Here is a 16140-nt window from a genome sequence, read left to right on the forward strand (position 1 = left end):
GACCTTGTTATACTCCATTTCCAATATTTAACCAATCATTTCTTCCATGTTTAAATTTTACTATTGCTTCTTGGTCCTTATACAAGTTCCTTAGGAGACAAGTAAGAAGATATAATACTCCAGTCTTTTTGTGGAGTTGCCATCGTTTAGTCAATAAGGTAAAAGTAGATTTTTTTTTTTCTGGAACCAACTCATTTTTTTCCATAATCCAGTGAATGCTAGCATGTCAGTCTTTCACCTTCTCCTCTATATCTGGTTCTAGAGGGCTACCAGATCATTGTGGTAAGACTGATATTAAGATCTTTCTTGCTTAGTTCTATATATTTTGTCATCTCATTTTAATCTCTCTTATCTCTGCTAGGTCACTATTATTTTTTGTCTTTTGATATGTCTGGTGATGAAAGGAAAATCTGATACTTGTAAAGATTAATATTGCATGGGTATGTAGAATGTAAGATATATGAATCAAGCTGGATATGGTCAACAGGCAATGGAAAGATTAAATAATAACATTTTTGGTATTAGGAAACTCAAATGGGTAAATTTATTTTTTTTTATTTTTTAAATTTTTTTAAAGATTTTCTTTATTTTGAGTTTTACAATTTTTCCCCTAATCTTCCTTCCCTCCCCCCGGAATGGGTAAATTTAATTAAGGTCATCATTATATACACTACTACAGGCAAGAATCTTTTAGAAGAAATGAGGTAGCCCTCACAATCAATAGAATGGTGAGAAAAGCAATACCGGAATATGATCTCCAAAATAATGAAGGATATCTTTTTGAATCCAAGACAAACCATATACCCATCACAGAAATGCAAATCTATGTTGCTGATTCAGAACATGTCAAAGTTGAATAATTCTATTAAGACCAACAATATCTTCTAGAAACCACACCAAAAAACCCAATGTCACATTCATCATGGAAGATTGGAATGCTGAAGTAGGAAACCAAAAGATAATTGTAAAAACAGATAATTGTAATTACAGATAATTGAGTTTGGTCTTTTTCAACAATCATCTCTACACATGTACAAAATCAGATAGTCAATATAGAAATCAGATTGATTGTTTACTTTGCAGCCAAAGGTGAAGAAGCTCTTAGTCTATACCATCAGTTTAAAAATGACTTGGAATTGACTGTGACTCAGATCATGAGCTTCTTATTGTACAGACTTAAATTTAAGAAATTAGGGGGAACTAGCAGACCATATAGGCCCGACCTAATTAATATCCCTTCCAAAGGGAATTATGGACAGAGGTTCATAATATTATATTGGAGGCAGCAACAAAAAATATTATAAGTAAAAGAAGAGCAAGAAAGCAATATATCTGTCTAATGAGACTTTATAAATAACTGATCATGTGTTAGGTAGAACTTTTTAATTTAATTTAAATGCTGAGGAAAGTCTAAGGAGTTAAACAGTTTAAGGATTAAACAGAAGAGGAGCAAGTGCTTCCTATGAGAACTCAAAAGATTTGAACTAAAATGGTGCTGAGATAATTTTCTAGAAAAAAAGTAACAACAAAAATGTCAGTTACTAATCAATCAAGCCTTATGCCTTGTTAAATTTTACTAGTTCATAATATTCTCTTTTTAAATTGCCATTGTTTAAAAGTAAGTGCTGATGTGTTTAGCATTAATCAGAGAGTCCCTTTATATGTAAAGTTGACAAAAGTGGAAATGAAATTGTGGCCAATTTAAAATTAAGCATCTGTGCAATGCCCAACAAATTATTCATATATAGCTACCCTGATTTAAATTTACTTATTCAATAATTGATAAGGGAAACTAAACCTTTCCAGGACAATATTATTTTTCTAGCCTAACATTTATGGTATGCTATATAACTTCTTTCTCCCTAAGGTACCATTAACTGAGACAGTAAAATTACTAGGAAATTAGGAGACTGAGCACAGTTCCTTTTGTCTCTGATTTGCAAGCATGGCACCCAGGGAAATGCTTGATTAATCCTAATTTGATTTTTAGTTTATGACTAGAGAAGTCTGCCAAAAAAAAAACTAGCTTCCAAAGCTCAGAAACTAGATAAAATGGTAAGAATACTAAACAAAAATGATGCTAAATATGCATGATCAACTTCTTATCCATTTTTCAAAATAGGGACCTGGTAGAGTGCTGGGAGGACAATCAAGAGACTGTTTGTCATCTTGTCATTGCCACTATTGATCAATCAGTAAGAATTTATTAAGTGTTTATTATGTGCCAGGCTCTATATACTATCATTAAAAATATAATGAAAAAGGGAAAACAGTCCTTGGTGTCAAAGACCATACACAGCAATGGACAAGTTGACATATAAATAATAAATGTACTTATGACATATATATATATATATATATATATATATATATATATACACACACACACACACACACACACACACACATATATATATATATATATATATATATACACAGTATGTGGAAAACAATCATAGGAAAAATAAAACACTAAAGAGGGAAAAATACTGAGAGGAATGGAAAAGTCCTCATTTAGAAGGTAGGATTTGAGTTATGTGTTTAAAAAGAAAAAAAATGTATTAAGGAAAGATTTGGAGTGGAAATACTTTAGAGATGGGGAGATCAGTTAGGATATTATTGAAATAGTCCAGGAGAGAAATGATGAAAGCTTAAATTAGGAGAAAAGGGGACATAAACAGGAGATAGTGTGAGAAAGAAATGATCAATTGACAACTGTGAACTGAGGGAGAGTGAGGAGCTGAGGATGACATTCTCTCTAAACCTGGGTGATTGTAAGGTTGGTATTGCCATGACTAGCAATATTTGCATAATCTTTAGCATGTTAATCTTTCTGGACCTCATTTTCTTCATGTATAATGCAGAGAGATTTTACTCGAACTTATTTTCCTTCCAGCTCTCTAGTCAGTAGACAGTGGCCATATGCTATTTTTCTCCTGCTACTTTAAAAAAAGAGCCTGTGTTACTAATCAGTTGTTTTTGGTCGTGTCTCACTCTCTGCAACTCCATTTGGAGCTTTTTTTTTTTTTTGTCAAAGATACTGGAGTGGTTTGTCATTGCCTTCTCCAGCTCATTTTATGAATAATGAAACTGAGGCAAATAGGTTTAAGTAACTTGCCTAAGGTCATCCAGCACGTGTCTGAAGCCAGATTTGAATTTGAGAAGATGTATCTTCTTGACTTTTAGACCCAGTATACTTTCCACTATTAATATTCAGCTGTCTCCCCAAAGTGTCCATGTGTATATTTTTGAAAATATGCAAAGCAACAATAATTTTCAAATTTTAAGGTTCCATTTGACCCAACAACTTTTTCCTTTAACACTAGTAGCATTCAGTAATGTCCAGTGAGACAATCTTGACATTAAATAAAATTTGTTCCTTCCACTGGCAAGCTTAAGATATACAAGAAAGACAATGGGGGTGGGGAGGAAGAAAGAATAATGAAAAGAATAAAAAATGGAAATACTTCAAAATGGTACTGAGTCTTTGGGGACATTATGTATAATAGTCATTACATTTTGCTTCTTTATGGATTTTAGCTTTTCTTTCCATTCTATATTCTACCTGTATATATTATAGCTATTACAAAAGAGGAGATACAATCTAAGAAAATTTAGGTGATTTTTCTCAGCATTACATTGCTCATAAAATTGGGCATATGCTTGGATGCAGCTAACTCTGTAGGAGGTTGTGATAAAGTGTCTCCCCAATAAGACAAAATGTAGAGGTCTGTAGAATCAGTTTGATTAAATATTTCTTATTGTAGGAATAGGTCCCTGGATAAAAAGCACTTGCTTAATTTTTCCTTCAATAGTTATTCACTATTTAATGAATATAGCCAAGAAAGAGGAAACTGATTTAACTCCAGAAAGTTTTCAGCTGCTTCATATAGGAACTAAATGTCTCTCATTCTTCATTTCTAATCCAATCTTCTAGCTTTAATACTAAAGTTTAAAATTTGTATAATTTTTTTTTTAGTTTTTTTTTTTTTGCAAGGCAAATGGCGTTAAGTGTCTTGCCCAAGGCCACACAGCTAGGTAATTATTAAGTGTCTGAGGCCGGATTTGAACTCAGGTATTCCTGACTCCAGGACCGTTGCTCTATCCACTGAGCCACCTAGCCACCCCTTATAATTATCTTTTAAATCTGAATGATATTCCAAAATTTTTTGTTATACAACCTAACATAAACTTTCACACCCATATTATAAAAAAAAAAAACCCAAAACATGATGTTTAATTCTATAAAGTACCAGACCATAGCAGTTGCATTGCTATTATTCCTTAAAGACCAGAGGGTCTTGCCATCAACCCTGTTTCCATTTTACATTTATTGATTTCCTTTGTTAAAATATGGGGTCTTTTAGACCATGGATGATCATTTCTATTTGTCTCCTCTGTCCTTAGAACAATACTTTGCATATGGTAAGGAGTTAATAATGAATTTTTTCTTCAATTCATTCATTTTTGGGGAAGGAGCAGTAATGATTTAGATATAGTCAGGTGGTATAGTAGACAGAATGACTGCTTGTAGTCAGAAAGATTCATTTAACTTCAGATCTTGTCTCAGACAGTATCTGGGAAAGACTCAATCCTGTTTACCTCAATTTCCTTATCTGTAAAATTAGCTGGAGAAGGAATGGCAAACTACTTCAGTAACTTTGCCAAGACAATCCCAAATGGAAATGAACATGACTGAAAATGACTAATCAAGTAATTTAAAAAAAATAAAGCTTTTTGAAAATTTCTCTATCATTTGAGATTTTATTTTGACATATGCCTGAATGTGGAGTGATAGATCCATCCAGTAGAAAAGTTGATTGATTCAAATAAAACTTTCTATTTACTTGTTCCAAATAATTTAGTTTAGGATTTGGATGACTGAATAAAAATAATTGGAGCAAAGGATAGTATAGCCATCCAGAGATGTGCTGGAGTACCAGTTCATAAGAACTAACTGATTGGTTTTAATATAAGCATATATACTTTGGACATCAAAAAGTGTTACAAAACATGGCTTATCTTGCTATTTTCTTCATAGTCTAGACATAAAGAGTGTGATGGTAAAAATGTTAATAAAGTGTTTTGTATACATTTTTCCCCCCTGGAGAATCAGTTATTAAACATTTACCAGAACAAATTCCTGCTTTTAACAATATTGACATTTTTTAACCATAGCAATAAACCAATCAACCAATAAATTAACATTTATTAAGTGACAGATACTATGCTAAATGATGGGGATAAAAAAAAAAGCAAAGGTCAGTTCTTGTCTTTAGGACAAGATATTCCAAAATTCCAAATCCAATTACAGTCAAATAGAGGAAACAACAGACAAACAAATATATACAGAGAAAATTATATATAAATGAATAGGAAATAATTAATAGAGAAATCAATCTGAAATTAAGAGGAGCTAAGAAAGGCTTTTTCCAGAAGGTAGGATTATCACTGGAATTTATAAGAAGCCAGATTAATTGAAATACAAGAGTGAGACCTTTCAATTGCACTTTTTTTTTTTGTTTAAGATATTTTGTTATTCAGTCTTGCAGTTATGCCTGACTCTTTGTGACCCCATGTGGAATTTCCTTGACACAGATAATAGAGTGGTTTGCCACTTCTAATTCCAGTTTATTTTACAGATGAAGAACTGAGGAAACAGAGTTGTCACTTACCCAAAGTTGCACAGTTAATAAGTATCTGAGACCAGATTTGAACTCAGGAAGATGAGTCTTCCTTGATTTCAGACATAGCACCTAACTGCCTCATATAATATTTAGTCTATTAAAAAAATTCTCAAACATAAATAGATGACCATTTTCTGGCATTGTTTGAGTCAGTGACACTCTAAGGAAGGAACAGGGACAGATCTTTGGAGTTGGTTGTAATGACATGTGATTCCTACACTACATACAGATCTTTAATGAGCTCTTCTTGAGAAGGTAAAACCTAATCCAGCATCACATAGCATCTAGTGTGTCGGCAATTCCTCTTATGAATTTAGACAGCAGCAGAAATCATGAATAGATGAGTACACTACCTGAATGAATAGCTCTTGATAGTTTGCTGTTCACAACTCCTAACATCTATTCGACCTAACTCTGCAGTGACTTTCTTTCGATTACTGGTGGCATCTGACTAATAATACGACCCTATTAGTAGATCTCTCTAAATTGGTATTGAAAGGACAATTAAAATCAGCACTCAGGCTACAAACTACTCCTGAATGATTTAAGTAGAATTGTATCAGGCATAATTTTTTAAAAAGGTATACTGTTAACTTTGGAGGCATAAATGTTAATTAGAGTAATGACTTCATTCAGCAATTTCCTTTTTATGAGGCCATTTGGATCAGGCTCTTTCTCCTCTGTTTGAAAGGGCAAATTCTTGTTAATTAAGACATTTACTCCACAGGACCAAAATTATAAGACAACATTATGGAGTATAGCAGAAAACAGAAAAACATAGAACAAATAACAGAAAAAGATGGAAACATTTTCAGTTTCTGTTCCTCTAGAGACAGAGATGTCTTAAATGCAATTCCATAGGCAGTCTTCTAATCTGGAGTTATCACATGACTTTAATATGGTCTGGAGCTATTTTATCGGTTTGGAGAACTTCCAATGTGGAAACTTCCATGGTAATATAGATCAGCAACTCCTCTATATCTTATGGTCTTAGCAAATTGCCTCGAGAGGCTAAGTGTCTTGTTAATAGGCAGAATTAGGGAAAAGTCTGGTAGACTGTCATGACTTCAACTACTGGTATATATTGTCTTTCTCTTGCATAGCAACATATAAGTGTGAGAACTAGAGGCATGATTAATGACCTCAATGTGAGGAAGACCTGAATTCAAGTTCCAACTCTAACACACTGACTGCATGGCCCTAACATAAATCAAATCCTCTAAGCCTTCACCTTCATGAATACTTGGCTACTAATCTGCTTTAGTGGGGGGGCACTTCCTCAGGAAGAGTAAATTACCCTAATGAAAGCAACAGATATGACCAGCCTCTGTTGTTTGTATACATGTTCATTCATGCATATATGTCGGTGTCCAGGGGCCATTTGACTGTGAGGCTAATGAGGACATGCAATTTAACCTAAGGAATATGCATTTTAAATAATATTGTCAGAGCAAAAAACATCAGGGTTTGATTTATCTTCAGTTGAATGGATACTTTTCTAGGCTTTCTGTCAGTCACAAGAAATATTGTTTAGGTGAACTCAAAGCCTTCACTGAATATTTCTAATACTGACTACATTCATGTCACGAGAAACTATGCTTTGAGTGGCAAAAGTTACAAGGAAAAATCTGAAAACAGTGCTAGAGGCAAGGTACTGAGATTCATGAATTACAAATAATTTTGCCTAGGGCACTTGGTACTTCTAGGGACAAGTAATGGAATATGGAGCTTTTCACTATAGGTCATTGATTCAAAGTAGACCCAGATTGGTAGTGACTAAAAGTTACTACCTATAGATAGATGTTCTAAAGCTACTACGAAATCAGCTGAGGGTTTCAGCAGAATTCCTAATAGATAGGCATCCATGTCACAGTACCCACAATTACTCTAGGGATTAAAGTGAATAGTCTTGGACAGAGGTTAAACCATAAGGTGAAGAGGGACATCTCATCACCTTCATCCCTTGATAAATGGTCACTTCAGATCAGAGCTTGCAAAAGTTTTGTGATAGAATTGGCAGCACTGCTCCATGTGTGAAGATAATATCATTCTCAGAGTTGGGTAATGTTCTGAAACCTCTGTAAGAGCATTGCATTTATCTGGATAATCTGGTTCTTCTCCAGAAAACTGTTTCTTAAGCTTAAGGCTATCCAGATAAACCTCTAGAGTATATTTCATCAGGATTTTTAGGAGTATTCCTGGTTGTGTGTGTGTGTGTGTATGTGTATACACACACACACACACACACACACACGTTTCCTGTATATATATTCCTGTGTATATTTGCATGAGGCAAATTGCCAAAAGGATGCTCTGAGACAGACTGGCAGCATTTTTGACTTCCTCTTAATAGCATGGTTTATAATCTTGCCATGCCCATTTAGGTGTACTGTCTAATGACTCACATTTGTATATCACTTTACAAAACATTTTCCCAATCCTGTGAAGCATTTAACAAAAGCATTATTATTCCCATTGTAGATATAAGAAGATGCAAATGCAGGGAGGTTGTTGATTTGTCTATTATGTGCTTGAATTACATAGCTTGTTAATTGGGCATAGCTAGGATTTAAACAGGTTTTTTGAATTAAATATGATGCTCTTTTTATTATATTATGCCATCTTTTTCAAATATTAGAAAGTGATGTACTCAACTACTACTCATATACATAATCTACAATCATACATAACTATTATATAATGCATTATATAAGTATACATATACCACAATTATATCACCATATGTCTGTAGAATCAGATTTAATTAAAACTATCAAATATTTATCAAGTTCTTACTCTGTGTGATGTTTATCACTCCAGAGGAGTTTAAATAAAAATTTATTATACTTTCAAAAAGTGATAATATTCATATTACAGTGATAGCTTCTTAATTAACTGCTGAATTTGGTAATAGAGTGACTAGAGTGCTGCACTGGGAGTTGGAACTAAGTTCAAATCTTCTCTAACACTTTTAGTAGCTAAATGACCTTGAATAATTCACTTAACCTCTCTAGGTCTCAGTTATCATGCCTGTAAAATGATAGATGAACTTAGTGATCCTTGAAGTCATGTCCAACCCTAAGTCTATAAAACTATGGGTTTTTTTTAGTTTTTTTTTGCAAGGCAGCAGGGTTAAGTGACTTGCCCAAGGTCACACAGCTAGGCAATCATTATGTTTCTGAGACCGGATTTGAACTCAGGTCCTCTTGAATCAGGCTGGTGTTAAATCCACACCACCACCTAGCTTCCCCTAAACTATGATTTTTTTAAGACCTATTTCAGTGACTAGAAATTCTCAGTTTCTAAGGATAAACTATTTGGGTTCTTCCTTTCATCAGATATCTATATTACAAATAAGCAAATTTATTTCTGACTATACTTCTTGACAACTGTCATTGTTTTACAGAAGACAAACACAACCAACTTAACATACAGTATATTTCAAGAAACTAGAGTTACTTCTACAATGAATTCTAAAAACATTTACAATAGTTCTCAATTGAATACAAAGTCAAAAGTGCCATAGAGGTGACTCTGGGTTCTTTAAAACTATTTTAAAGCTCTGGCACAATAAATAAATAAATAGATTAAATGTCACATTTAAAAAAACAAAAAAAACCCCAAACATGTCAAATTGTGTATTGAAGTTCTCTGCAGTTATATCAGTCCCTTTCAAAATCAAAAACATAACAAAAGCAGAAGCTGTTGTTTAAAAAAAAAGCAACAGAAAGTGATTTTGAGTTCTCTTGATTGATTGTTTTATTTTGTATTAAACCATAAAAGTCTTCCTAAATTACCTTGAATTATTCAAAATTATTTTTTATTATAGTGCAACAACATTCTTTTACATTTCTTATGGTATAATAATATTCCATTACATTTATATATTACTCACTTTCCTTCCACTGCTATTGTGCTACAAAAAGTGCCTCTGAATATTTTTGTACTCATGAAACTTGCACATTGTCCTTGACCTCCTTTAGGCACGCAATTGTTAGAAGTATAATTGAGTTAAAATTATATAGAGAGATTCTACTATGCTAGAAAGATTTCCAAACTGGTCTCAGCAAAAGTCTCTGTTAGCTCTCGAGGATCTAGTCTAAGTTCACAGACTATTGTCACCATGAAGGTTACTATTAGTAATGAATTCTTTGTCCTTGGCAATGAAACAAATATATGTGTGTGTATTTGCAGGGGATACTAGTAACTATGTAACAATTGTCTCTGAAAAAGTGTATTCTTATATTATAAATTTTAATCTACATATTTAATATCCTCTTCATGATTTTCTTAAATCTGGACAATCAATACAAGAAAAATCAAACCCTGATTTGTGCCATTTGTCAGTTTCTGAGATGTAAAAGCTTATACTTCAAATGTAAAATGAGAGTCTCACAAGTCAGCATTAACTGGCACCAACCCATACTCTATGTGCATCTATATGTATATGAGTCTTTTTTTGTGAATGAATATTTGTATGTGTAATGGGTAAAATTTATGTATATATATATAATAAAATTTAGCTTTTATGTTGTGCTTTAAGGTTTGCCAAACTCTTTCCTCATTTTAATCTCACAAGTCTGGGAGGCAGGCATTATTATTTTCTTCATTTCATGGGTGATGAAACTAAGGCAGCTGGAAATTAAAGGACATATCTAGGGTCAAAGAAGTATCTAAGTCAAGAATTGAACTCAAGTATTCCTGACTTCAGTTTTAGTGCTTGCTCTATCCGCTGTTTCACTGGGCTATCTCAGAGTGGTGTGTGTGTGTGTGTGTGTGTGTGTGTGTGTGTGTGTGTGTGTGTGTGTGTGTGTGTGTGTGTGAAACAAAGGGGAACACAGGACCCTTCATTAATGTGCACACACATGTATATATGTATAAAACATGTATGCACACATGTATATTTTGGCCTTCACTCTTGGTACTTCCCTTTTGATTTTGTAGTTTTATTATTAGCATGAGGCATGAGGATCTGAGAATCAGAACTTTTAGCTTTCCATAAACACTATATTAATAAATAACAGAATTGTATAGTGACATAGAGAAGACAAAATACAAGAGAAACTCATTATATCAATCTAAGCTTCTTTCTATAAATGAAATTAAGACAAAGGGACATTGAAACTAAGAAAATGAGGGTTCAGAAGGTCCATTTGATGAAGCAAAAGGAATCCAAATTGTTGATTTTATTGTACACCCCAAAGCAACAGAACAATTCTAACTTCTTCATTACCTTACATGGCAAAGCATATGAAAACAGGTATAAAAATCATCTGTTCATACAAAATAAAGTTATATTCCTAAACTCATTTAGAAGTAGAGTGTTAATGAGTTTATGGGTATGACATGTTTAATCTTCCCTAAACATACTGAAAATCTTCAGAGACTAGGAATCAATCTTATATCACCCTTGTATTCCTCCAATGCTTATCTAACAGCATAATAGGTGTCCATACTAAGTAATATTGAATAAATGGACTTGGAGATCAGAAAAATGGATATGTTATAAGCAAGTGGTAGTTAAAAAAAATCTCACTCTTACAGGTGAAACTTCAAGTAGCTGGTAGCTGTCTGAGAAATCCCAGAAGATTTTGTAATAAACCTGGGTCATTAGCAAGTAGCAAATTGTTAAAATAAGACAATGATGTTGGAAGGCAACCACTATTGTTTTTGTATTGCTCTAAACTTGAAACAGTTTCAAAAATTAAATATTCAGACTGATTTTCAAACTGTGTGAAAGTCTTATTGATATATAATACTTTAAATTAAATTTAGCTGTTACAAGATTAAGCAGAATATACTGGGAATGTTTTGTTATTGCTGTGTTGTTTTAATGATTGTACTCATCATATCCCAAAGGAAATCTAAAATATATTAATTTTTCTATGCTAACAAGTTATTTAGTCTGAAAATCAGCAATGATGGCCCTTGGGACTTGATACTTTCATTTTCTTAGTTTTTTTTTTTTTGGCAAGGCAATAGGGTTAAGTGGTTTACCCAAGGCCAGCTAGGTAATTATTAAGTGTCTGAGGTCAGATTTGAACTCAGGTCCTCCTGACTCCAGGACCAGTGCTCTATCCACTGTTCCACATTGATACTTTCATTTTAAAGTAGTAAAGATTCTATGAGTAAACATTGTCATAAGGTAAGCTTAATTACTTCCATACAATAATCCCTAGTAGATTTTATATATATAGCCACAGTTTCGCAAATGTTTTATAATGCTTGATTTGGGAAATAGTGTAGCATGTCATACGTTCAAAGAAGAGGTGCTATCATCCAACAAATACTTTGAGTGTGTACATATATATATATATACACACTAGATCAGATACATGTAAGATTGTAAGATAGTCCCTGCTCTTATGGAGCTTTGTTGTTGTTGTTCAGTCATTTTTCATTCATGCCTGACTCTTCATGATGCCATTTAAGGATTTCTTGGCAAAGATACTGAAGTGCTTTACTATTTGCTTCTCCAGTGCATTTTACAGATGAGGAAACTGAGGCAAACAGAGTTATGTGGCTTGTCCAGGGCTACCCGGCTAATGAATGTCTGAGATCAGATTCTATCTCAGGGAAATGAATCTTCATGGCTGCAGGTCTGGTATTCTATCAATTGTGTCATGTAGCTGCTTCTCATGATGATTACAGTCTATTTAATCTTAGAAATTATTAGAACTCCTCTTGTAGCTTTTAATATATAATCTTAGGTATGATGATCATTACTGGACACATTTTGTTTAAATTAATTCTATGGCATGTAAAAGCACACATTTCTGTGCACATGTTTACCATATAAAACTGAGGAGAATTAAATTTCATTTTCCATACATACTTACTATTATTTCCACTATATTGGGTTTTCAAAACAAGGAAATATTTTTTGTTTTGCTATTTTAATTTGTGTTTAGAGATTATGCTTATAATTCAAGTAGGATGCTATGTACTATCAAGAATAGTGATTCTTGAGTTAGAATTATAAGCACTGAGATTTAAAGAAACGAGAAACTTCATATGCTTTTTTAAATTACTACATTTGATTCTAAAATTTCAATTCATGAAAATATTCATTTATGAATATTAGCTGTTAGGGCAATATTATACTTAAACTAATGATTAATTGTAATAGAGTAAATATATAAATATAATTTAATACAATAGAATATAATAAAATAAGTAGCTCAACTTCTGGTAAAAAATAAAATGCTTTATCTAGCTATATGATACTCAAGTTAGAGAATGTTTAAAAGAAATATAAACCTCGTGGTACAATTGGATAGCTTTCCCATTAATTTTAGTAGCTCTCAAATCAATGCTTAATCTAGCTTTGTCTTTCCCTTTGGCTCTTAAAGAATGCACTTTCTATTCTACTGTGAATATTTTTAGAGTCTGATAGATCTGATTTCTGAATCTTTTCCTTAACCAGTTATAAATACTTATGCTACCTTTAAAAATTTAAATACTGAGTTTTTTTATTTTAACTATTTAGGGGGAATAAATATTACAGGAGGCCAAGATCTTATGGAATTAATTTAATTGCCTCTATAATTTTGGGCAACTGGACTTTCTGAATTCTCAATTGTTGGATTTCACTTCCCAAAGTAAAGGAAAAGTCCGTATGTTTTATAATGGGAAAGTTTCTGGATTTTTTTCTCCAAAACCAATGTTCAAATGCCAGATCCACAATTTATTGTATACACAAGTCACTTAACTTTACTAAGTCTCAATTTTTTTTTCAGTTAAATGATGGATTTCTAATAAATGATCCCTTTAAGAACCAGAATTTTTCTGGTTCTTAATCTATAATCCTGTAATCCTATTTTTCTCTTTTTCCTTTCTGATTTTCCTTTTTTATTTCTGGTGTATTCTGAACTACAAATTTCTATTGACCTCCAGGTCTTTAACATAACCCCAATTGATTTTCAACTTGCATCAGATAATAACATCTTTCTAGACAAGGAATCATAGAAAACAATGGTTGAAGAAACTTCAGAACATGAGGTCTTAATCTTGTCATGAACTCTTTGAAGGTTTAGCAAAGTCTATGGCCTCTTATTCAGAATAGTGTTTTCAAATGACTGAAGAAAATAATAAATTTTAGAGATTGAAGAAAATACTATTTTAGTTATTATATCTATAGATTTTGGAAGGTCTATGAAATTCAGATTAGCTTTCTCTAAATAACACCTTAGACATTTTCAAGTTCACTTGGAGATTATGCTTACAATTCAAGTAGGATGCTACCTATTACCTACTGAGTATGGTGGTTCCTGAGTTAGAATTATATGCACCAATAAATAAAGAAGCAAGAGGAATTGCATATGATTTTGTATTTAATTGGAAACACTACTGGCAATTGGCTACCAAATCTCTGCTTGCTCTAAATTTTTTCCCTTTTTAAGAGTATGAAAAGATCTTTGCATTTTTCAAATAGAATTGCCATTGAAGGAAAGGGAAAAATATAAATGGAGAAATATAGCATGGAGGGTAATACAGAATTAGTAATCTTAACTGTAAATGTAAATAGGATAAACTGTCCCATAAAAAAGCAGATAGCAGAATGGATTAAAAATAAGAATCCTACAATATGTTGTTTACAAGAAGCACATTTGAAGAAGAGAGATACACACAGAGTAAAGGTAAAAAGGTTAGAGCAAAACCTATTATGTCTCAGCTGAAGTAAAAAAATCAAGGGTAGTGTCCCTAATCTCAGATAAAGTGAAAGCAAAAACAAATATCATTTAAAGGGATAAGTAAGGAAACTCCATCTTCTTAAAGACATCATTGGTAATAAAGCTATAGCATGACTAAACATGTATGCACTTAATGGTATAGCATCCAAATTCCTAGAGGAAAAACTAAATGAATTATAAGGAGACATAGATAGCAGAACTTTAATAATGTGAAAGCAAGAAAACCATTGATCTCATAAATAAGAGCTGGTTTTGTGAAAAAGTCAATAGAATAGACAAACCTTTGGTTTATCTGATTAAAAAAAAGAAAGAAGATAACCACATCACTAGTATCAAAAATGAAAAGCTTGAACTAATGAAGAGGAAAATAAAAGATATAATCTAGAGCTACTTTGCCAAATCGTATGCCAGTAAATTGGATAACTTGAATGAAATGAATAAATATTTACAAAAATACAAAGTACCCAGTTTAACAGAAAAGGAAATAAATTATTTAAATAACAAAATTTCAGAAAAAAAAGAAATTAAATAAAACATTAATAAACTCCCTAAGAAAAATGTCTCCAGGTCCATATATATTTACAAGTCAATTCTACCAAACATTTAAGGGACAATTAATTCCTACGCTACACAAATTATTTAAATAAATATGTGAGGAATGAGTTCTGCCAAACTATTTTTATGATACCAACATGGTTGCTGATCCCTAAACCTGGAAGAACCAAATCAGACAAAGAAAATTATAGACCAATCTCCCTAATGAATATTGATGCAAAATCTCTTAAAATAAAATTTTAGCAATGAGACTACAGTAAATTATTACTAGAATAATACATCATGATAAGGTAGGATTTATACCAGGTAGGCACAGATGGCTCAACATTAGGAAAACACTCAACATAATTAAACATTTCAATAGTAAAACAAACAGAAATCATATGATTATCTCAATAGATACTGGAAAAGCCTTTGATAAAATACAACATCCATTCCTATTAAAACACTAGGAAGAGGGCAGCTAGGTGGTTCAATAGATAAAGCACTGGTCCTGAGTTCAAATGTGACCTCAGACACAAAATAATTACTTAGCTGTTTGATTTTGGACAAGTCACTTACCCCCCCCCCCATTGCCTTACCAAAAATAAAAACACTAGAAAGTTTAGTAATAAATGGAATTTTCCTTAAAAAAATAAGTAGCATCTATCTAAAAGCATCAACAAATATTATATGTGATGGGAATAAACTCAGAGCATTTACAATAAAATCGGGGTGAAACAAAGATGCCCATGATCACTATCACTATACAATATAGTAATAGAAATGATAGTTGCAGCAATAAGAGAAGAAAAAGAAATTGAAGGAATCAGAATTGGCAGTGAGGAAGCCCAACTTTCACTCTTTGCATATGATAAGATGGTATACTTGGAGAATCCAAGAAAATCATCTAGAAACCTCCTTGAAACAATTAACAAATTCAACAAAGTAGCAGGCTATAAAATAAACCCACATGAATCATCAGCATTTCTATTTAAGAATAACAAAGTCTAATAGCAAGATAAAGAAAAAGAAATTTCATTTAAAATAACTATAGGCAATATTAAATACTTGGGAATCTGCCTCCCAAGACAAACCCAGAAACTATATGAACACAATTATAAAGCACTTCTTACCCAAATAAAGTCAGATCTCAATAATTGGAAAAATATCAAATGCTCATGATTAGGTCGAACTAATATAATAAAAATGACAATTCTACCCAA

At 32.4% G+C, this 16140-nt stretch overlaps 1 protein-coding gene across 1 annotated transcript in view; it reads right to left on the bottom strand.

Moving 5' to 3' along the window:
* MAGI2 (membrane associated guanylate kinase, WW and PDZ domain containing 2) overlaps positions 1-16140 on the bottom strand; it is a 1847576-nt gene that overhangs the window by 672608 nt on the left and 1158828 nt on the right. The window lies entirely within an intron of this gene.

Source organism: Macrotis lagotis, chromosome 7, assembly GCF_037893015.1.
Source record: "Macrotis lagotis isolate mMagLag1 chromosome 7, bilby.v1.9.chrom.fasta, whole genome shotgun sequence".
NCBI lineage: Eukaryota > Metazoa > Chordata > Mammalia > Peramelemorphia > Peramelidae > Macrotis > Macrotis lagotis.